We start from the raw sequence: 23,633 nt of genomic DNA, 5'->3' as shown, positions 1-23,633 counted from the left end.
CGGAGCACCCAGGACCCTGAGCACTGAGTACTGAGCACCCAGCACCCTGAGTACTGAGCACCGAGCTCCCCGAGCACTGAGCACCCTGAGTACTGAGCACCCAGCACCCCGATGACAGAGCACCCAGCACCCTCAGCACTGAGCACGCAGCACCCCGAGCACTGAGCACCGAGCACCCCGAGCACTGAGCACCCAGCACCCTGAGTACTGAGCACCCAGCACCCTGAGCACTGAGCACCCAGCACCCTTAGCACTGAGCACCCAGCACCCTGAGCACTGAGCACCCAGCACCCTGAGTACTGAGCACCCAACGTACTGAGCACCGAGCACCCCTAGCACTGAGCACCCAGCACCCCGAGCACTTAGCACTGAGCACCCTGAGTACTGAGCACTGAGCACCCTTAGTACTGAGCACCGAGCACCCCGAGCACTGAGCAGCCAGCACCTTGAGTACTGAGCACCGAGCACCCCGAGCACTGAGCACCCAGCACCCTGAGTCCTGAGCATCCAGCACCCTGAGCACTGAGCACCCAGCACCCCAAGCACTGAGCACCCAGCACCCTGAGTACTGAGCACCCAGCACCCTGAGTACTGAGCACCCAGTACCCCGAGCACTGAGCACCCAGCACCCTGAGCACTGAGAACCCAGCACCCTGAGTACTGAGCACCCAGCACCCCGAGCACTGAGCACCCAGCACCCTGAGTACTGAGCACTCAGCAGCCTGAGTACTGAGCACCGAGCACCCCGAGCACTGAGCACCCAGCACCCTGAGCACTGAGCACACTGAGGACTGAGCACCCAGCACCCTGAGTACTGAGCACCCAGCACCCTGAGTACTGAGCACCCAGCATACTGAGTACTGAGCACCGATCACCCTGAGCACTGAGCACCCAGCACCCTGAGCACTGAGCACCCAGCACCCTGAGTACTGAGCACCCTGAGTATTGAGCACCCAGCACCCCGAGCACTGAGCGCCCAGCACCCCGAGTACTGAGCACCCTGAGCACTGAGCACCCAGCACCCTGAGTACTGAGCACCCAGCACACTGAGCACTGAGCACCCAGCACCCTGAGTACTGAGCACCCAGCACCCTGAGCACTGAGCACCCAGCACCCTGAGTACTGTGCACCCAGCACCCTGAGTACTTAGCACCGAGCATCCTGAGTACTGAGCACCCAGCACCCTGAGTACTGAGCACCCAGCACCCTGAGTACTGAGCACCGAGCACCCCGAGTACTGAGCACCCTGAGCACTGAGAACCCAGCACCCTGAGCACTGAGCACCCAGCACCCCAAGCACTGAGCACCCAGCACCCTGAGCACTGAGCACTCAGCACCCTGAGCACTGAGCACCCAGCACCCTGAGCACTGAGCACCCAGCACACTGAGTACTGAGCACCCAGCACCCTGAGCACTGAGCACCCAGCACCCTGAGTACTTAGCACCCAGCACACTGAGCACTGAGCACCCAGAACCCTGAGTACTGAGCACCGACCACCCTGAGTACTGAGCACCCAGCACCCTGAGTACTGAGCACCCAGCACCCTGAGTACTGAGCACCGAGCATCCGGAGTACTGAGCACCCTGCACCCCGAGCACTGAGCACCCAGCACCCTGAGCACTGAGCACCCTGAGTACTGAGCACCCAGCACCCTGAGCACTGAGCACCCAGCACCCTGAGTACTGAGCACCGAGCACCCCGAGGACTGAGCACCCAGCACCCTGAGTACTGAGTACCCAGCACGAAGAGTACTGAGCACCGAGCATCCTGAGCACTGAGCACCGAGCACCCCGAGCACTGAGCATCCAGCACCCTGAGTACTGAGCACCCAGCACCAAGAGTACTGAGCACCGAGCACCCCGAGTACTGAGCACCCAGCACCCTGAGTAATGAGCACCCAGCACCCTGAGCACTGAGCACAAAGCACGCTGAATACTGAGCACTGAGCACCCTGAGTACTGAGCACCAAGGACCCTGAGCACTGAGCACCCAGCACGCTGAGTACTGAGCGCTGAGCACCCTGAGTACTGAGCACCGAGCACCCTGAGTACTGAGCACCCAGCACCCTGAGCACTGAGCAGCCAGCATCCTGAGCACTGAGCACCCAGCACCCCGAGCACTGAGCACCCAGCACCCTGAGCACTGAGCACCCAGCACCCCGAGGACTGAGCACCCAGCACCCTGAGTACTGAGCACCGAGCACCCGGAGCACAGAGCACCCAGCACCCTGAGTACTGAGCACCCAGCACCCTGAGTACTGAGCACCCAGCACCCCAAGCACTGAGCACCCAGCACCCCGAGCACTGAGCACCCAGCTCCCCGAGCATGAGCACCCAGCAGCCTGAGTACTGAGAACAGAGCACCCTGAGTTCTGAGCACCCAGCACGCTGAGCACTGAGCACCCAGCACCCCGAGTACTGAGCAAACAGCACCCCGAGCACTGAGCACCCAGCACCAAGAGAATTAGCACCCAGCACCCTGAGTACTGAGCACCCAGCACCCTGAGTACTGAGCACCCAGCACCCCGTGCACTGAGCACCCTGAGTACTGAGCACCCAGCACCCTGAGTACTGAGCACCCTGAGGACTGAGCACCGATAACCCTGAGCACTGAGCACCCAGCACCCTGAGTACTGAGCACCCAGCACCCTGAGTACTGAGCACCGAGCACCCCGAGCACTGAGCACCCAGCACCCTGAGTACTGAGCACCCAGCACCCTGAGCACTGAGCACCCAGCACCCTGAGCACTGAGCACCCATCACCCTGAGCACTGAGCACCCAGCACCCTGAGTACTGAGCACCCAACGTACTGAGCACCGAGCACCCCTAGCACTGAGCACCTAGCACCCTGAGTACTGAGCACCCAGCACCCGGAGCACTGAGCACCCAGCACACCGAGCACTGAGCACTGAGCACCCTGAATACTGAGCACTGAGCACCCTTAGTACTGAGCACCGAGCACCCTGAGTACTGAGCACCCAGCACCCTGAGCACTGAGCACGGAGCATCCCGAGGACTGAGCACCCAGCACCGTGAGCACTGAGCAGCCAGCACCTTGAGTACAGAGCACCGAGCACCCCGAGCACTGAGCACCCAGCACCCTGAGTCCTGAGCACCCAGCACCCTGAGCACTGCGCACAAAGCACCCCGAGCACTGAGCACCCAGCACCCTGAGTACTGAGCACCCAGCACCCTGAGTACTGAGCACCCAGTACCCCGAGCACTGAGCACCCAGCACCCTGAGCACTGAGCACCCAGCACCGTGAGTACTGAACACCCAGCACCCCGAGCACTGAGCACCCAGCACCCTGAGTACTGAGCACTCAGCACCCTGAGTACTGAGCACCGAGCACCCCGAGCACTGAGCACCCAGCACCCTGAGCACTGAGCACCCTGAGGACTGAGCACCCAGCACCCTGTGTACTGAGCACCCAGCACCCTGAGTACTGAGCACCCAGCATCCTGAGTACTGAGCAACGATCACCCTGAGCACTGAGCACCCAGCACCCTGAGCACTGAGCAGCCAGCACCCTGAGTACTGAGCACCCTGAGTACTGAGCACCCAGCACCCCGAGCACTGAGCACCCAGCACCCCGAGTACTGAGCACCCTGAGCACTGAGCACCCAGCAACCAGAGCACTGAGCACTCTGAGGTCTGAGCACCCAGCACCCTGAGTACTGAGCACCCAGTATCCTGAGTACTGAGCACCGATCACCCTGAGCACTGAGCACCCAGCAACCCGAGCACTGAGCACCCAGCACCCTGAGTACTGAGCACCCTGAGTACTGTGCACCCAGCACCCCGAGCACTGAGCACCCAGCACCCTGAGTACTGAGCACCCTGAGTACTGAGCACCCAGCACCCTGAGCACTGAGCACCCAGCACCCTGAGTACTGAGCACCCAGCACCCTGAGCACTGAGCACCCAGTACCCTGAGTACTGAGCTCCCAGCACCCTGAGTACTTAGCACCCAGCACCCTGAGCACTGAGCACCCAGCACCCTGAGTACTGAGCACCGAGCACCCTGAGTACTGAGCACCCAGCACCCTGAGTACTGAGCACCCAGCACCCTGAGTACTGAGCACCGAGCACCCCGAGTACTGACCACCCAGCACCCTGAGCACTGAGCACCCAGCACCCTGAGTACTGAGCACCCAGCACCCTGAGTACTGAGCACCCAGCACCCAGAGCACTGAGCACCCTGAGTTCTGAGCACTAAGCACCCAGAGCGCTGAGCACCCAGCACCCCAAGCACGGAGCACCCAGGACCCCGAGCACTGAGTACTGAGCACCCAGCACCCTGAGTACTGAGCACCGAGCTCCCCGAGCACTGAGCACCCTGAGTACTGAGCACCCAGCACCCCGATCACAGAGCACCCAGCACCCTCAGCACTGAGCACCCAGCACCACGAGCACTGAGCACCCAGCACCCTGAGTACTGAGCACCCTGAGGACTGAGCACCGATCACCCTGAGCACTGAGCACCCAGCACCCTGAGTACTCAGCACCCAGCACCCTGAGTACTGAGCACCGAGCACTCCGAGCACTGAGCACCCAGCACCCTGAGCACTGAGCACCCAGCACCCTGAGTACTGAGCACCCAGCACCCTGAGTACTGAGCACCCAGCACCCTGAGCACTGAGCACCCAGCACCCTGAGTACTGAGCACCCAGCACCCTGAGTACTGAGCACCGAGCACCCCGAGTACTGAACACCCAGCACCCCGAGCACTGAGCACCCAGCACCCTGAGCACTGAGCACCCAGCACCCCAAGCACTGAGCACCCAGCACCCTGAGTACTGAGTACTGAGCACCCTGAGTACTGAGCACCCAGCACCCTGAGCACTGAGCACCCAGCACCCTGAGTACTGAGCACCGAGCACCCCGAGCACTGAGCACCCAGCACCCTGAGTACTGAGCTCCCAGGACCAAGACTACTGAGCACCAAGCATCCTGAGCACTGAGCACAGAGCACCCTGAGCACTGAGCACCCAGCACCCTGAGTACTGAGCACCCAGCACCAAGAGTACTGAGCACCGAGCACCCCGAGCAGTGAGCACCCAGCACCCTGAGTAATGAGCACCCAGCACCCTGAGCACTGAGCACAAAGCACGCTGAGTACTGAGCACTGAGCACCCTGAGTACTGAGCACCAAGGACCCTGAGCACTGAGCACCCAGCACGCTGAGTACTGAGCGCTGTGCACCCTGAGTACTGAGCACCGAGCACCCTGAGTACTGAGCACCCAGCACACTGAGCACTGAGCAGCCAGCACCCTGAGCACTGAGCACCCAGCACCCCGAGCACTGAGCACCCAGCACCCTGAGCACTGAGCACCCAGCACCCCGAGTACTGAGCACCCAGCACCCTGAGTACTGAGCACCGAGCACCCCGAGAACTGAGCACCCAGCACCCTGAGTACTGAGCACCCAGCACCCTGAGTACTGAGCACCAAGCACCCCGAGCACTGAGCAACCAGCACCCCGAGCACTGAGCACCCAGCACCCCGAGAATGAGCACCCAGCAGCCTGAGTACTGAGAACAGAGCACCCAGAGTACTGAGCACCCAGCACGCTGAGCACTGAGCACAAAGCACCCCGAGAATTAGCACCCAGCACCCTGAGTACTGAGCACCCAGCACCCTGAGTACTGAGCACCCAGCACCTCGTGCACTGAGCATCCTGAGTACTGAGCACCCAGCACCCTGAGTACTGAGCGCTAAGCACCCAGAGCGCTGAGCACCCAGCACCCCAAGCACGGAGCACCCAGGACCCTGAGCACTGAGTACTGAGCAACCAGCACCCTGAGTACTGAGCACCGAGCTCCCCGAGCACTGAGCACCCTGAGTACTGAGCAAACAGCACCCCGATGACAGAGCACCCAGCACCCTCAGCACTGTGCACGCAGCATCCCGAGCACTGAGCACCCAGCACCCTGAGTACTGAGCACCCTGAGGATTGAGCACCGATAACCCTGAGCACTGAGCACCCAGCACCCTGAGTACTGAGCACCCAGCACCCTGAGTACTGAGCACCGAGCACCCCGAGCACTGAGCACCCAGCACCCTGAGTACTGAGCACCCAGCACCCTGAGCACTGAGCACCCAGCACCCTTAGCACTGAGCACCCAGCACCCTGAGCACTGAGCACCCAGCACCCTGAGTACTGAGCACCCAACGTACTGAGCACCGAGCACCCCTAGCACTGAGCACCCAGCACCCTGAGTACTGAGCACTCAGCAGCCTGAGTACTGAGCACCGAGCACCCCGAGCACTGAGCACCCAGCACCCTGAGCACTGAGCACACTGAGGACTGAGCACCCAGCACCCTGAGTACTGAGCACCCAGCACCCTGAGTACTGAGCACCCAGCATACTGAGTACTGAGCACCGATCACCCTGAGCACTGAGCACCCAGCACCCCGAGCACTGAGCACCCAGCACCCTGAGTACTGAGCACCCTGAGTATTGAGCACCCAGCACCCCGAGCACTGAGCGCCCAGCACCCCGAGTACTGAGCACCGAGCACCCCGAGTACTGAGCACCCAGCACCCTGAGCACTGAGAACCCAGCACCCTGAGCACTGAGCACCCAGCACCCCAAGCACTGAGCACCCAGCATCCTGAGCACTGAGCACTCAGCACCCTGAGCACTGAGCACCCAGCACCCTGAGCACTGAGCACCCAGCACCCTGAGTACTGAGCAACCAGGACCCTGAGCACTGAGCACCCAGCACCCTGAGTACTGAGCACCCAGCACCCTGAGTACTTAGCACCCAGCACACTGAGCACTGAGCACCCAGAACCCTGAGTACTGAGCACCGAGCACCCTGAGTACTGAGCACCGAGCACCCTGAGTACTGAGCACCCAGCACCCTGAGTACTGAGCACCGAGCATCCGGAGTACTGAGCACCCTGCACCAAGAGCACTGAGCACCCAGCACCCTGAGCACTGAGCACCCTGTGTACTGAGCACCCAGCACCCTGAGCACTGAGGACCCAGCACCCTGAGTACTGAGCACCGAGCACCCCGAGGACTGACACCCAGCACCCTGAGTACTGAGCACCCAGCACCAAGAGTACTGAGCACCGAGCATCCTGAGCACTGAGCACCGAGCACCCTGAGTACTGAGCACCGAGCACCCTGAGTACTGAGCACCCAGCACCCTGAGTACTGAGCACCCAGCACCCTGAGTACTGAGCACCCAGCACCAAGAGTACTGAGCACTGAGCACCCCGAGTACTGAGCACCCAGCACCCTGAGTAATGAGCACCCAGCACCCTGAGCACTGAGCACAAAGCACGCTGAATACTGAGCACGGAGCACCCTGAGTACTGAGCACCAAGGACCCTGAGCACTGAGCACCCAGCACGCTGAGTACTGAGCGCTGAGCACCCTGAGTACTGAGCACCGAGCACCCTGAGTACTGAGCACCCAGCACCCTGAGCACTGAGCAGCCAGCATCCTGAGCACTGAGCACCCAGCACCCTGAGCACTGAGCACCCAGCACCCCGAGTACTGAGCACCCAGCACCCTGAGTACTGAGCAACGATCACCCTGAGCACTGAGCACCCAGCACCCTGAGCACTGAGCAGATAGCACCCTGAGTACTGAGCACCCTGAGTACTGAGCACCCAGCACCCCGAGCACTGAGCACCCAGCACCCCGAGTACTGAGCACCCTGAGCACTGAGCACCCAGCAACCCTAGCACTGAGCACCCAGCACCCTGAGTACTGAGCACCCTGAGTACTGTGCACCCAGCACCCCGAGCACTGAGCACCCAGCACCCTGAGTACTGAGCACCCTGAGTACTGAGCACCCAGCACACTGAGTACTGAGCACCCTGAGTACTGAGCACCCAGCACCCTGAGCACTGAGCACCCAGCACCCTGAGTACTGAGCACCCAGCACCCTGAGCACTGAGCACCCAGCACCCTGAGTACTGAGCTCCCAGCACCCTGAGTACTTAGCACCCAGCACCCTGAGCACTGAGCACCCAGCACCCTGAGTACTGAGCACCGAGCACCCTGAGTACTGAGCACCCAGCACCCTGAGTACTGAGCACCCAGCACCCTGAGTACTGAGCACCGAGCACCCCGAGTACTGACCACCCAGCACCCTGAGCACTGAGCACCCAGCACCCTGAGTACTGAGCACCCAGCACCCTGAGTACTGAGCACCCAGCACCCAGAGCACTGAGCACCCTGAGTTCTGAGCACTAAGCACCCAGAGCGCTGAGCACCCAGCACCCCAAGCACGGAGCACCCAGGACCCCGAGCACTGAGTACTGAGCACCCAGCACCCTGAGTACTGAGCACCGAGCTCCCTGAGCACTGAGCACCCTGAGTACTGAGCACCCAGCACCCCGATCACAGAGCACCCAGCACCCTCAGCACTGAGCACCCAGCACCACGAGCACTGAGCACCCATCACCCTGAGTACTGAGCACCCTGAGGACTGAGCACCGATCACCCTGAGCACTGAGCACCCAGCACCCTGAGTACTGAGCACCCAGCACCCTGAGTACTGAGCACCGAGCACTCCGAGCACTGAGCACCCAGCTCCCTGAGCACTGAGCACCCAGCACCCCGCGAATGAGCACCCAGCAGCCTGAGTACTGAGAACAGAGCACCCAGAGTACTGAGCACCCAGCACGCTGAGCACTGAGCACAAAGCACCCCGAGAATTAGCACCCAGCACCCTGAGTACTGAGCACCCAGCACCCTGAGTACTGAGCACCCAGCACCTCGTGCACTGAGCACCCTGAGTACTGAGCACCCAGCACCCTGAGTACTGAGCGCTAAGCACCCAGAGCGCTGAGCACCCAGCACCCCAAGCACGGAGCACCCAGGACCCTGAGCACTGAGTACTGAGCACCCAGCACCCTGAGTACTGAGCACCGAGCTCCCCGAGCACTGAGCACCCTGAGTACTGAGCAAACAGCACCCCGATGACAGAGCACCCAGCACCCTCAGCACTGTGCACGCAGCATCCCGAGCACTGAGCACCCAGCACCCTGAGTACTGAGCACCCTGAGGAGTGAGCACCGATAACCCTGAGCACTGAGCACCCAGCACCCTGAGTACTGAGCACCCAGCACCCTGAGTACTGAGCACCGAGCACCCCGAGCACTGAGCACCCAGCACCCTGAGTACTGAGCACCCAGCACCCTGAGCACTGAGCACCCAGCACCCTTAGCACTGAGCACCCAGCACCCTGAGCACTGAGCACCCAGCACCCTGAGTACTGAGCACCCAACGTACTGAGCACCGAGCACCCCTAGCACTGAGCACCCAGCACCCTGAGTACTGAGCACTCAGCAGCCTGAGTACTGAGCACCGAGCACCCCGAGCACTGAGCACCCAGCACCCTGAGCACTGAGCACACTGAGGACTGAGCACCCAGCACCCTGAGTACTGAGCACCCAGCACCCTGAGTACTGAGCACCCAGCATACTGAGTACTGAGCACCGATCACCCTGAGCACTGAGCACCCAGCACCCCGAGCACTGAGCACCCAGCACCCTGAGTACTGAGCACCCTGAGTATTGAGCACCCAGCACCCCGAGCACTGAGCGCCCAGCACCCCGAGTACTGAGCACCCTGAGCACTGAGCACTCAGCACCCTGAGTACTGAGCACCCAGCACACTGAGCACTGAGCACCCAGCACCCTGAGTACTGAGCACCCAGCACCCTGAGCACTGAGCACCCAGCACCCTGAGTACTGAGCACCCAGCACCCTGAGTACTTAGCACCGAGCACCCTGAGTACTGAGCACCCAGCACCCTGAGTACTGAGCACCCAGCACCCCAAGCACTGAGCACCCAGCACCCCGAGCACTGAGCACCCAGCTCCCCGAGCATGAGCACCCAGCAGCCTGAGTACTGAGAACAGAGCACCCTGAGTTCTGAGCACCCAGCACGCTGAGCACTGAGCACCCAGCACCCCGAGTACTGAGCAAACAGCACCCCGAGCACTGAGCACCCAGCACCAAGAGAATTAGCACCCAGCACCCTGAGTACTGAGCACCCAGCACCCTGAGTACTGAGCACCCAGCACCCCGTGCACTGAGCACCCTGAGTACTGAGCACCCAGCACCCTGAGTACTGAGCACCCTGAGGACTGAGCACCGATAACCCTGAGCACTGAGCACCCAGCACCCTGAGTACTGAGCACCCAGCACCCTGAGTACTGAGCACCGAGCACCCCGAGCACTGAGCACCCAGCACCCTGAGTACTGAGCACCCAGCACCCTGAGCACTGAGCACCCAGCACCCTGAGCACTGAGCACCCATCACCCTGAGCACTGAGCACCCAGCACCCTGAGTACTGAGCACCCAACGTACTGAGCACCGAGCACCCCTAGCACTGAGCACCTAGCACCCTGAGTACTGAGCACCCAGCACCCGGAGCACTGAGCACCCAGCACACCGAGCACTGAGCACTGAGCACCCTGAATACTGAGCACTGAGCACCCTTAGTACTGAGCACCGAGCACCCTGAGTACTGAGCACCCAGCACCCTGAGCACTGAGCACGGAGCATCCCGAGGACTGAGCACCCAGCACCGTGAGCACTGAGCAGCCAGCACCTTGAGTACAGAGCACCGAGCACCCCGAGCACTGAGCACCCAGCACCCTGAGTCCTGAGCACCCAGCACCCTGAGCACTGCGCACCCAGCACCCCGAGCACTGAGCACCCAGCACCCTGAGTACTGAGCACCCAGCACCCTGAGTACTGAGCACCCAGTACCCCGAGCACTGAGCACCCAGCACCCTGAGCACTGAGCACCCAGCACCGTGAGTACTGAACACCCAGCACCCCGAGCACTGAGCACCCAGCACCCTGAGTACTGAGCACTCAGCACCCTGAGTACTGAGCACCGAGCACCCCGAGCACTGAGCACCCAGCACCCTGAGCACTGAGCACCCTGAGGACTGAGCACCCAGCACCCTGTGTACTGAGCACCCAGCACCCTGAGTACTGAGCACCCAGCATCCTGAGTACTGAGCAACGATCACCCTGAGCACTGAGCACCCAGCACCCTGAGCACTGAGCAGCCAGCACCCTGAGTACTGAGCACCCTGAGTACTGAGCACCCAGCACCCCGAGCACTGAGCACCCAGCACCCCGAGTACTGAGCACCCTGAGCACTGAGCACCCAGCAACCAGAGCACTGAGCACTCTGAGGTCTGAGCACCCAGCACCCTGAGTACTGAGCACCCAGTATCCTGAGTACTGAGCACCGATCACCCTGAGCACTGAGCACCCAGCAACCCGAGCACTGAGCACCCAGCACCCTGAGTACTGAGCACCCTGAGTACTGTGCACCCAGCACCCCGAGCACTGAGCACCCAGCACCCTGAGTACTGAGCACCCTGAGTACTGAGCACCCAGCACCCTGAGCACTGAGCACCCAGCACCCTGAGTACTGAGCACCCAGCACCCTGAGCACTGAGCACCCAGTACCCTGAGTACTGAGCTCCCAGCACCCTGAGTACTTAGCACCCAGCACCCTGAGCACTGAGCACCCAGCACCCTGAGTACTGAGCACCGAGCACCCTGAGTACTGAGCACCCAGCACCCTGAGTACTGAGCACCCAGCACCCTGAGTACTGAGCACCGAGCACCCCGAGTACTGACCACCCAGCACCCTGAGCACTGAGCACCCAGCACCCTGAGTACTGAGCACCCAGCACCCTGAGTACTGAGCACCCAGCACCCAGAGCACTGAGCACCCTGAGTTCTGAGCACTAAGCACCCAGAGCGCTGAGCACCCAGCACCCCAAGCACGGAGCACCCAGGACCCCGAGCACTGAGTACTGAGCACCCAGCACCCTGAGTACTGAGCACCGAGCTCCCCGAGCACTGAGCACCCTGAGTACTGAGCACCCAGCACCCCGATCACAGAGCACCCAGCACCCTCAGCACTGAGCACCCAGCACCACGAGCACTGAGCACCCAGCACCCTGAGTACTGAGCACCCTGAGGACTGAGCACCGATCACCCTGAGCACTGAGCACCCAGCACCCTGAGTACTCAGCACCCAGCACCCTGAGTACTGAGCACCGAGCACTCCGAGCACTGAGCACCCAGCACCCTGAGCACTGAGCACCCAGCACCCTGAGTACTGAGCACCCAGCACCCTGAGTACTGAGCACCCAGCACCCTGAGCACTGAGCACCCAGCACCCTGAGTACTGAGCACCCAGCACCCTGAGTACTGAGCACCGAGCACCCCGAGTACTGAACACCCAGCACCCCGAGCACTGAGCACCCAGCACCCTGAGCACTGAGCACCCAGCACCCCAAGCACTGAGCACCCAGCACCCTGAGTACTGAGTACTGAGCACCCTGAGTACTGAGCACCCAGCACCCTGAGCACTGAGCACCCAGCACCCTGAGTACTGAGCACCGAGCACCCCGAGCACTGAGCACCCAGCACCCTGAGTACTGAGCTCCCAGGACCAAGACTACTGAGCACCAAGCATCCTGAGCACTGAGCACAGAGCACCCTGAGCACTGAGCACCCAGCACCCTGAGTACTGAGCACCCAGCACCAAGAGTACTGAGCACCGAGCACCCCGAGCAGTGAGCACAAAGCACCCTGAGTAATGAGCACCCAGCACCCTGAGCACTGAGCACAAAGCACGCTGAGTACTGAGCACTGAGCACCCTGAGTACTGAGCACCAAGGACCCTGAGCACTGAGCACCCAGCACGCTGAGTACTGAGCGCTGTGCACCCTGAGTACTGAGCACCGAGCACCCTGAGTACTGAGCACCCAGCACCCTGAGCACTGAGCAGCCAGCACCCTGAGCACTGAGCACCCAGCACCCCGAGCACTGAGCACCCAGCACCCTGAGCACTGAGCACCCAGCACCCCGAGTACTGAGCACCCAGCACCCTGAGTACTGAGCACCGAGCACCCCGAGAACTGAGCACCCAGCACCCTGAGTACTGAGCACCCAGCACCCTGAGTACTGAGCACCCAGCACCCCGAGCACTGAGCAACCAGCACCCCGAGCACTGAGCACCCAGCACCCCGAGAATGAGCACCCAGCAGCCTGAGTACTGAGAACAGAGCACCCAGAGTATTGAGCACCCAGCACGCTGAGCCCTGAGCACAAAGCACCCCGAGAATTAGCACCCAGCACCCTGAGTACTGAGCACCCAGCACCCTGAGTACTGAGCACCCAGCACCTCGTGCACTGAGCATCCTGAGTACTGAGCACCCAGCACCCTGAGTACTGAGCGCTAAGCACCCAGAGCGCTGAGCACCCAGCACCCCAAGCACGGAGCACCCAGGACCCTGAGCACTGAGTACTGAGCAACCAGCACCCTGAGTACTGAGCACCGAGCTCCCCGAGCACTGAGCACCCTGAGTACTGAGCAAACAGCACCCCGATGACAGAGCACCCAGCACCCTCAGCACTGTGCACGCAGCATCCCGAGCACTGAGCACCCAGCACCCTGAGTACTGAGCACCCTGAGGATTGAGCACCGATAACCCTGAGCACTGAGCACCCAGCACCCTGAGTACTGAGCACCCAGCACCCTGAGTACTGAGCACCGAGCACCCCGAGCACTGAGCACCCAGCACCCTGAGTACTGAGCACCCAGCACCCTGAGCACTGAGCACCCAGCACCCTTAGCACTGAGCACCCAGCACCCTGAGCACTGAGCACCCAGCACCCTGAGTACTGAGCACCCAACGTACTGAGCACCGAGCACCCCTAGCACTGAGCACCCAGCACCCTGAGTACTGAGCACTCAGCAGCCTGAGTACTGAGCACCGAGCACCCCGAGCACTGAGCACCCAGCACCCTGAGCACTGAGCACACTGAGGACTGAGCACCCAGCACCCTGAGTACTGAGCACCCAGCACCCTGAGTACTGAGCACCCAGCATACTGAGTACTGAGCACCGATCACCCTGAGCACTGAGCACCCAGCACCCCGAGCACTGAGCACCCAGCACCCTGAGTACTGAGCACCCTGAGTATTGAGCACCCAGCACCCCGAGCACTGAGCGCCCAGCACCCCGAGTACTGAGCACCCTGAGCACTGAGCACTCAGCACCCTGAGTACTGAGCACCCAGCACACTGAGCACTGAGCACCCAGCACCCTGAGTACTGAGCACCCAGCACCCTGAGCACTGAGCACCCAGCACCCTGAGTACTGAGCACCCAGCACCCTGAGTACTTAGCACCGAGCACCCTGAGTACTGAGCACCCAGCACCCTGAGTACTGAGCACCCAGCACCCTGAGTACTGAGCACCGAGCACCCCGAGTACTGAGCACCCAGCACCCTGAGCACTGAGAACCCAGCACCCTGAGCACTGAGCACCCAGCACCCCAAGCACTGAGCACCCAGCATCCTGAGCACTGAGCACTCAGCACCCTGAGCACTGAGCACCCAGCACCCTGAGCACTGAGCACCCAGCACCCTGAGTACTGAGCAACCAGGACCCTGAGCACTGAGCACCCAGCACCCTGAGTACTGAGCACCCAGCACCCTGAGTACTTAGCACCCAGCACACTGAGCACTGAGCACCCAGAACCCTGAGTACTGAGCACCGAGCACCCTGAGTACTGAGCACCGAGCACCCTGAGTACTGAGCACCCAGCACCCTGAGTACTGAGCACCGAGCATCCGGAGTACTGAGCACCCTGCACCAAGAGCACTGAGCACCCAGCACCCTGAGCACTGAGCACCCTGTGTACTGAGCACCCAGCACCCTGAGCACTGAGGACCCAGCACCCTGAGTACTGAGCACCGAGCACCCCGAGGACTGACACCCAGCACCCTGAGTACTGAGCACCCAGCACCAAGAGTACTGAGCACCGAGCATCCTGAGCACTGAGCACCGAGCACCCTGAGTACTGAGCACCGAGCACCCTGAGTACTGAGCACCCAGCACCCTGAGTACTGAGCACCCAGCACCCTGAGTACTGAGCACCCAGCACCAAGAGTACTGAGCACTGAGCACCCCGAGTACTGAGCACCCAGCACCCTGAGTAATGAGCACCCAGCACCCTGAGCACTGAGCACAAAGCACGCTGAATACTGAGCACGGAGCACCCTGAGTACTGAGCACCAAGGACCCTGAGCACTGAGCACCCAGCACGCTGAGTACTGAGCGCTGAGCACCCTGAGTACTGAGCACCGAGCACCCTGAGTACTGAGCACCCAGCACCCTGAGCACTGAGCAGCCAGCATCCTGAGCACTGAGCACCCAGCACCCTGAGCACTGAGCACCCAGCACCCCGAGTACTGAGCACCCAGCACCCTGAGTACTGAGCAACGATCACCCTGAGCACTGAGCACCCAGCACCCTGAGCACTGAGCAGATAGCACCCTGAGTACTGAGCACCCTGAGTACTGAGCACCCAGCACCCCGAGCACTGAGCACCCAGCACCCCGAGTACTGAGCACCCTGAGCACTGAGCACCCAGCAACCCGAGCACTGAGCACCCAGCACCCTGAGTACTGAGCACCCTGAGTACTGTGCACCCAGCACCCCGAGCACTGAGCACCCAGCACCCTGAGTACTGAGCACCCTGAGTACTGAGCACCCAGCACACTGAGTACTGAGCACCCTGAGTACTGAGCACCCAGCACCCTGAGCACTGAGCACCCAGCACCCTGAGTACTGAGCACCCAGCACCCTGAGCACTGAGCACCCAGCACCCTGAGTACTGAGCTCCCAGCACCCTGAGTACTTAGCACCCAGCACCCTGAGCACTGAGCACCCAGCACCCTGAGTACTGAGCACCGAGCACCCTGAGTACTGAGCACCCAGCACCCTGAGTACTGAGCACCCAGCACCCTGAGTACTGAGCACCGAGCACCCCGAGTACTGACCACCCAGCACCCTGAGCACTGAGCACCCAGCACCCTGAGTACTGAGCACCCAGCACCCTGAGTACTGAGCACCCAGCACCCAGAGCACTGAGCACCCTGAGTTCTGAGCACTAAGCACCCAGAGCGCTGAGCACCCAGCACCCCAAGCACGGAGCACCCAGGACCCCGAGCACTGAGTACTGAGCACCCAGCACCCTGAGTACTGAGCACCGAGCTCCCTGAGCACTGAGCACCCTGAGTACTGAGCACCCAGCACCCCGATCACAGAGCACCCAGCACCCTCAGCACTGAGCACCCAGCACCACGAGCACTGAGCACCCATCACCCTGAGTACTGAGCACCCTGAGGACTGAGCACCGATCACCCTGAGCACTGAGCACCCAGCACCCTGAGTACTGAGCACCCAGCACCCTGAGTACTGAGCACCGAGCACTCCGAGCACTGAGCACCCAGCTCCCTGAGCACTGAGCACCCAGCACCCCGCGAATGAGCACCCAGCAGCCTGAGTACTGAGAACAGAGCACCCAGAGTACTGAGCACCCAGCACGCTGAGCACTGAGCACAAAGCACCCCGAGAATTAGCACCCAGCACCCTGAGTACTGAGCACCCAGCACCCTGAGTACTGAGCACCCAGCACCTCGTGCACTGAGCACCCTGAGTACTGAGCACCCAGCACCCTGAGTACTGAGCGCTAAGCACCCAGAGCGCTGAGCACCCAGCACCCCAAGCACGGAGCACCCAGGACCCTGAGCACTGAGTACTGAGCACCCAGCACCCTGAGTACTGAGCACCGAGCTCCCCGAGCACTGAGCACCCTGAGTACTGAGCAAACAGCACCCCGATGACAGAGCACCCAGCACCCTCAGCACTGTGCACGCAGCATCCCGAGCACTGAGCACCCAGCACCCTGAGTACTGAGCACCCTGAGGAGTGAGCACCGATAACCCTGAGCACTGAGCACCCAGCACCCTGAGTACTGAGCACCCAGCACCCTGAGTACTGAGCACCGAGCACCCCGAGCACTGAGCACCCAGCACCCTGAGTACTGAGCACCCAGCACCCTGAGCACTGAGCACCCAGCACCCTTAGCACTGAGCACCCAGCACCCTGAGCACTGAGCACCCAGCACCCTGAGTACTGAGCACCCAACGTACTGAGCACCGAGCACCCCTAGCACTGAGCACCCAGCACCCTGAGTACTGAGCACTCAGCAGCCTGAGTACTGAGCACCGAGCACCCCGAGCACTGAGCACCCAGCACCCTGAGCACTGAGCACACTGAGGACTGAGCACCCAGCACCCTGAGTACTGAGCACCCAGCACCCTGAGTACTGAGCACCCAGCATACTGAGTACTGAGCACCGATCACCCTGAGCACTGAGCACCCAGCACCCCGAGCACTGAGCACCCAGCACCCTGAGTACTGAGCACCCTGAGTATTGAGCACCCAGCACCCCGAGCACTGAGCGCCCAGCACCCCGAGTACTGAGCACCCTGAGCACTGAGCACTCAGCACCCTGAGTACTGAGCACCCAGCACACTGAGCACTGAGCACCCAGCACCCTGAGTACTGAGCACCCAGCACCCTGAGCACTGAGCACCCAGCACCCTGAGTACTGAGCACCCAGCACCCTGAGTACTTAGCACCGAGCACCCTGAGTACTGAGCACCCAGCACCCTGAGTACTGAGCACCCAGCACCCTGAGTACTGAGCACCGAGCACCCCGAGTACTGAGCACCCAGCACCCTGAGCACTGAGAACCCAGCACCCTGAGCACTGAGCACCCAGCACCCCAAGCACTGAGCACCCAGCACCCTGAGCACTGAGCACTCAGCACCCTGAGCACTGAGCACCCAGCACCCTGAGCACTGAGCACCCAGCACCCTGAGTACTGAGCAACCAGGACCCTGAGCACTGAGCACCCAGCACCCTGAGTACTGAGCACCCAGCACCCTGAGTACTTAGCTCCCAGCACACTGAGCCCTGAGCACCCAGAACCCTGAGTACTGAGCACCGAGCACCCTGAGTACTGAGCACCCAGCACCCTGAGTACTGAGCACCCAGCACCCTGAGTACTGAGCACCGAGCATCCGGAGTACTGAGCACCCTGCACCAAGAGCACTGAGCACCCAGCACCCTGAGCACTGAGCACCCTGTGTACTGAGCACCCAGCACCCTGAGCACTGAGCACCCAGCACCCTGAGTACTGAGCACCGAGCACCCCGAGGACTGAGCACCCAGCACCCTGAGTACTGAGCACCCAGCACCAAGAGTACTGAGCACCGAGCATCCTGAGCACTGAGCACCGAGCACCCCGAGCACTGAGCACCCAGCACCCTGAGTACTGAGCACCCAGCACCAAGAGTACTGAGCACTGAGCACCCCGAGTACTGAGCACCCAGCACCCTGAGTAATGAGCACCCAGCACCCTGAGCACTGAGCACAAAGCACGCTGAATACTGAGCACGGAGCACCCTGAGTACTGAGCACCAAGGACCCTGAGCACTGAGCACCCAGCACGCTGAGTACTGAGCGCTGAGCACCCTGAGTACTGAGCACCGAGCACCCTGAGTACTGAGCACCCAGCACCCTGAGCACTGAGCAGCCAGCATCCTGAGCACTGAGCACCCAGCACCCCGAGCACTGAGCACCCAGCACCCTGAGCACTGAGCACCCAGCACCCCGAGTACTGAGCACCCAGCACCCTGAGTACTGAGCAACGATCACCCTGAGCACTGAGCACCCAGCACCCTGAGCACTGAGCAGATAGCACCCTGAGTACTGAGCACCCTGAGTACTGAGCACCCAGCACCCCGAGCACTGAGCACCCAGCACCCCGAGTACTGAGCACCCTGAGCACTGAGCACCCAGCACCCTGAGCACTGAGCACTCTGAGGTCTGAGCACCCAGCACCCTGAGTACTGAGCACCCAGTATCCTGAGTACTGAGCACCGATCACCCTGAGCACTGAGCACCCAGCAACCCGAGCACTGAGCACCCAGCACCCTGAGTACTGAGCACCCTGAGTACTGTGCACCCAGCACCCCGAGCACTGAGCACCCAGCACCCTGAGTACTGAGCACCCTGAGTACTGAGCACCCAGCACACTGAGTACTGAGCACCCTGAGTACTGAGCACCCAGCACCCTGAGCACTGAGCACCCAGCACCCTGAGTACTGAGCACCCAGCACCCTGAGCACTGAGCACCCAGCACCCTGAGTACTGAGCTCCCAGCACCCTGAGTACTTAGCACCCAGCACCCTGAGCACTGAGCACCCAGCAGCCTGAGTACTGAGCACCGAGCACCCTGAGTACTGAGCACCCAGCACCCTGAGTACTGAGCACCCAGCACCCTGAGTACTGAGCACCGAGCACCCCGAGTACTGACCACCCAGCACCCTGAGCACTGAGCACCCAGCACCCTGAGTACTGAGCACCCAGCACCCTGAGTACTGAGCACCCAGCACCCAGAGCACTGAGCACCCTGAGTTCTGAGCACTAAACACCCAGAGCGCTGAGCACCCAGCACCCCAAGCACGGAGCACCCAGGACCCCGAGCACTGAGTACTGAGCACCCAGCACCCTGAGTACTGAGCACCGAGCTCCCCGAGCACTGAGCACCCTGAGTACTGAGCACCCAGCACCCCGATCACAGAGCACCCAGCACCCTCAGCACTGAGCACCCAGCACCACGAGCACTGAGCACCCAGCACCCTGAGTACTGAGCACCCTGAGGACTGAGCACCGATCACCCTGAGCACTGAGCACCCAGCACCCTGAGTACTGAGCACCCAGCACCCTGAGTACTGATCACCGAGCACTCCGAGCACTGAGCACCCAGCACCCTGAGCACTGAGCACCCAGCACCCTGAGTACTGAGCACCCAGCACCCTGAGTACTGAGCACCCAGCACCCTGAGCACTGAGCACCCAGCACCCTGAGTACTGAGCACCCAGCACCCTGAGTACTGAGCACCCAGCATCCTGAGTACTGAGCACCGAGCACCCCGAGTACTGAACACCCAGCACCCCGAGCACTGAGCACCCAGCATCCTGAGCACTGAGCACCCAGCACCCCAAGCACTGAGCACCCAGCACCCTGAGTACTGAGTACTGAGCACCCTGAGTACTGAGCACCCAGCACCCTGAGCACTGAGCACCCAGCACCCTGAGTACTGAGCACCGAGCACCCCGAGCACTGAGCACCCAGCACCCTGAGTACTGAGCACCCAGGACCAAGACTACTGAGCACCAAGCATCCTGAGCACTGAGCACAGAGCACCCTGAGCACTGAGCACCCAGCACCCTGAGTACTGAGCACCCAGCACCAAGAGTACTGAGCACCGAGCACCCCGAGCACTGAGCACCCAGCACCCTGAGTAATGAGCACCCAGCACCCTGAGCACTGAGCACAAAGCACGCTGAGTACTGAGCACTGAGCACCCTGAGTACTGAGCACCAAGGACCCTGAGCACTGAGCACCCAGCACGCTGAGTACTGAGCGCTGTGCACCCTGAGTACTGAGCACCGAGCACCCTGAGTACTGAGCACCCAGCACCCTGAGCACTGAGCAGCCAGCACCCTGAGCACTGAGCACCCAGCACCCCGAGCACTGAGCACCCAGCACCCTGAGCACTGAGCACCCAGCACCCCGAGTACTGAGCACCCAGCACCCTGAGTACTGAGCACCGAGCACCCCGAGAACTGAGCACCCAGCACCCTGAGTACTGAGCACCCAGCGTACTGAGCACCCAGCACCCCGAGCACTGAGCAACCAGCACCCCGAGCACTGAGCACCCAGCACCCCGAGAATGAGCACCCAGCAGCCTGAGTACTGAGAACAGAGCACCCAGAGTACTGAGCACCCAGCACGCTGAGCACTGAGCACAAAGCACCCCGAGAATTAGCACCCAGCACCCTGAGTACTGAGCACCCAGCACCCTGAGTACTGAGCACCCAGCACCTCGTGCACTGAGCACCCTGAGTACTGAGCACCCAGCACCCTGAGTACTGAGCGCTAAGCACCCAGAGCGCTGAGCACCCAGCACCCTAAGCACGGAGCACCCAGGACCCTGAGCACTGAGTACTGAGCACCCAGCACCCTGAGTACTGAGCACCGAGCTCCCCGAGCACTGAGCACCCTGAGTACTGAGCAAACAGCACCCCGATGACAGAGCACCCAGCACCCTCAGCACTGAGCACGCAGCACCCCGAGCACTGAGCACCCAGCACCCTGAGTACTGAGCACCCTGAGGAGTGAGCACCGATAACCCTGAGCACTGAGCACCCAGCACCCTGAGTACTGAGCACCCAGCACCCTGAGTACTGAGCACCGAGCACCCCGAGCACTGAGCACCCAGCACCCTGAGTACTGAGCACCCAGCACCCTGAGCACTGAGCACCCAGCACCCTTAGCACTGAGCACCCAGCACCCTGAGCACTGAGCACCCAGCACCCTGAGTACTGAGCACCCAACGTACTGAGCACCGAGCACCCCTAGCACTGAGCACCCAGCACCCTGAGTAGTGAGCACCCAGCACCCTGAGTACTGAGCACCCAGCACACCGAGCACTGAGCACCCAGCACCCCGAGCACTGAGCACTGAGCACCCTGAGTACTGAGCACTGAGCACGCTTAGTACTGAGCACCGAGCACCCCGAGCACTGAGCAGCCAGCACCTTGAGTACTGAGCACCGAGCACCCCGAGCACTGAGCACCCAGCACCCTGAGTCCTGAGCACCCAGCACCCTGAGCACTGAGCACCCAGCACCCCAAGCACTGAGCACCCAGCACCCTGAGTACTGAGCACCGAGCACCCTGAGTACTGAGCACCCAGTACCCCGAGCACTGAGCACCCAGCACCCTGAGCACTGAGAACCCAGCACCCTTAGTACTGAGCACCCAGCACCCCGAGCACTGAGCACCCAGCACCCTGAGTACTGAGCACTCAGCAGCCTGAGTACTGAGCACCGAGCACCCCGAGCACTGAGCACCCAGCACCCTGAGCACTGAGCACACTGAGGACTGAGCACCCAGCACCCTGAGTACTGAGCACCCAGCACCCTGAGTACTGAGCACCCAGCATACTGAGTACTGAGCACCGATCACCCTGAGCACTGAGCACCCAGCACCCCGAGCACTGAGCACCCAGCACCCTGAGTACTGAGCACCCTGAGTATTGAGCACCCAGCACCCCGAGCACTGAGCGCCCAGCACCCCGAGTACTGAGCACCCTGAGCACTGAGCACCCAGCACCCTGAGTACTGAGCACCCAGCACACTGAGCACTGAGCACCCAGCACCCTGAGTACTGAGCACCCAGCACCCTGAGCACTGAGCACCCAGCACCCTGAGTACTGAGCACCCAGCACCCTGAGTACTTAGCACCGAGCACCCTGAGTACTGAGCACCCAGCACCCTGAGTACTGAGCACCCAGCACCCTGAGTACTGAGCACCGAGCACCCCGAGTACTGAGCACCCAGCACCCTGAGCACTGAGAACCCAGCACCCTGAGCACTGAGCACCCAGCACCCCAAGCACTGAGCACCCAGCACCCTGAGCACTGAGCACTCAGCACCCTGAGCACTGAGCACCCAGCACCCTGAGCACTGAGCACCCAGCACCCTGAGTACTGAGCAACCAGGACCCTGAGCACTGAGCACCCAGCACCCTGAGTACTGAGCACCCAGCACCCTGAGTACTTAGCACCCAGCACACTGAGCACTGAGCACCCAGAACCCTGAGTACTGAGCACCGAGCACCCTGAGTACTGAGCACCCAGCACCCTGAGTACTGAGCACCCAGCACCCTGAGTACTGAGCACCGAGCATCCGGAGTACTGAGCACCCTGCACCCCGAGCACTGAGCACCCAGCACCCTGAGCACTGAGCACCCTGAGTACTGAGCACCCAGCACCCTGAGCACTGAGCACCAAGCACCCTGAGTACTGAGCACCGAGCACCCCGAGGACTGAGCACCCAGCACCCTGAGTACTGAGCACCCAGCACCAAGAGTACTGAGCACCGAGCATCCTGAGCACTGAGCACCGAGCACCCCGAGCACTGAGCACCCAGCACCCTGAGTACTGAGCACCCAGCACCAAGAGTACTGAGCACCGAGCACCCCAAGTACTGAGCACCCAGCACCCTGAGTAATGAGCACCCAGCACCCTGAGCACTGAGCACAAAGCACGCTGAATACTGAGCACGGAGCACCCTGAGTACTGAGCACCAAGGACCCTGAGCACTGAGCACCCAGCACGCTGAGTACTGAGCGCTGAGCACCCTGAGTACTGAGCACCGAGCACCCTGAGTACTGAGCACCCAGCACCCTGAGCACTGAGCAGCCAGCATCCTGAGCACTGAGCACCCAGCACCCCGAGCACTGAGCACCCAGCACCCTGAGCACTGAGCACCCAGCACCCCGAGTACTGAGCACCCAGCACCCTGAGTACTGAGCACCGAGCACCCCGAGAACTGAGCACCCAGCACCCTGAGTACTGAGCACCCAGCACCCTGAGTACTGAGCACCCAGCACCCCGAGCACTGAGCAACCAGCACCCCGAGCACTGAGCACCCAGCACCCCGAGAATGAGCACCCAGCCGCCTGAGTACTGAGAACAGAGCACCCAGAGTACTGAGCACCCAGCACGCTGAGCACTGAGCACAAAGCACCCCGAGAATTAGCACCCAGCACCCTGAGTACTGAGCACCCAGCACCCTGAGTACTGAGCACCCAGCACCTCGTGCACTGAGCACCCTGAGTACTGA

Source organism: Microtus oregoni, unplaced genomic scaffold (assembly GCF_018167655.1).
Source record: "Microtus oregoni isolate MIOR12 unplaced genomic scaffold, Mior012 000051F_ref0000332, whole genome shotgun sequence".
Classification (NCBI taxonomy): Eukaryota; Metazoa; Chordata; class Mammalia; order Rodentia; family Cricetidae; genus Microtus; species Microtus oregoni.
Note: the sequence above shows the minus strand (reverse complement) of the source record.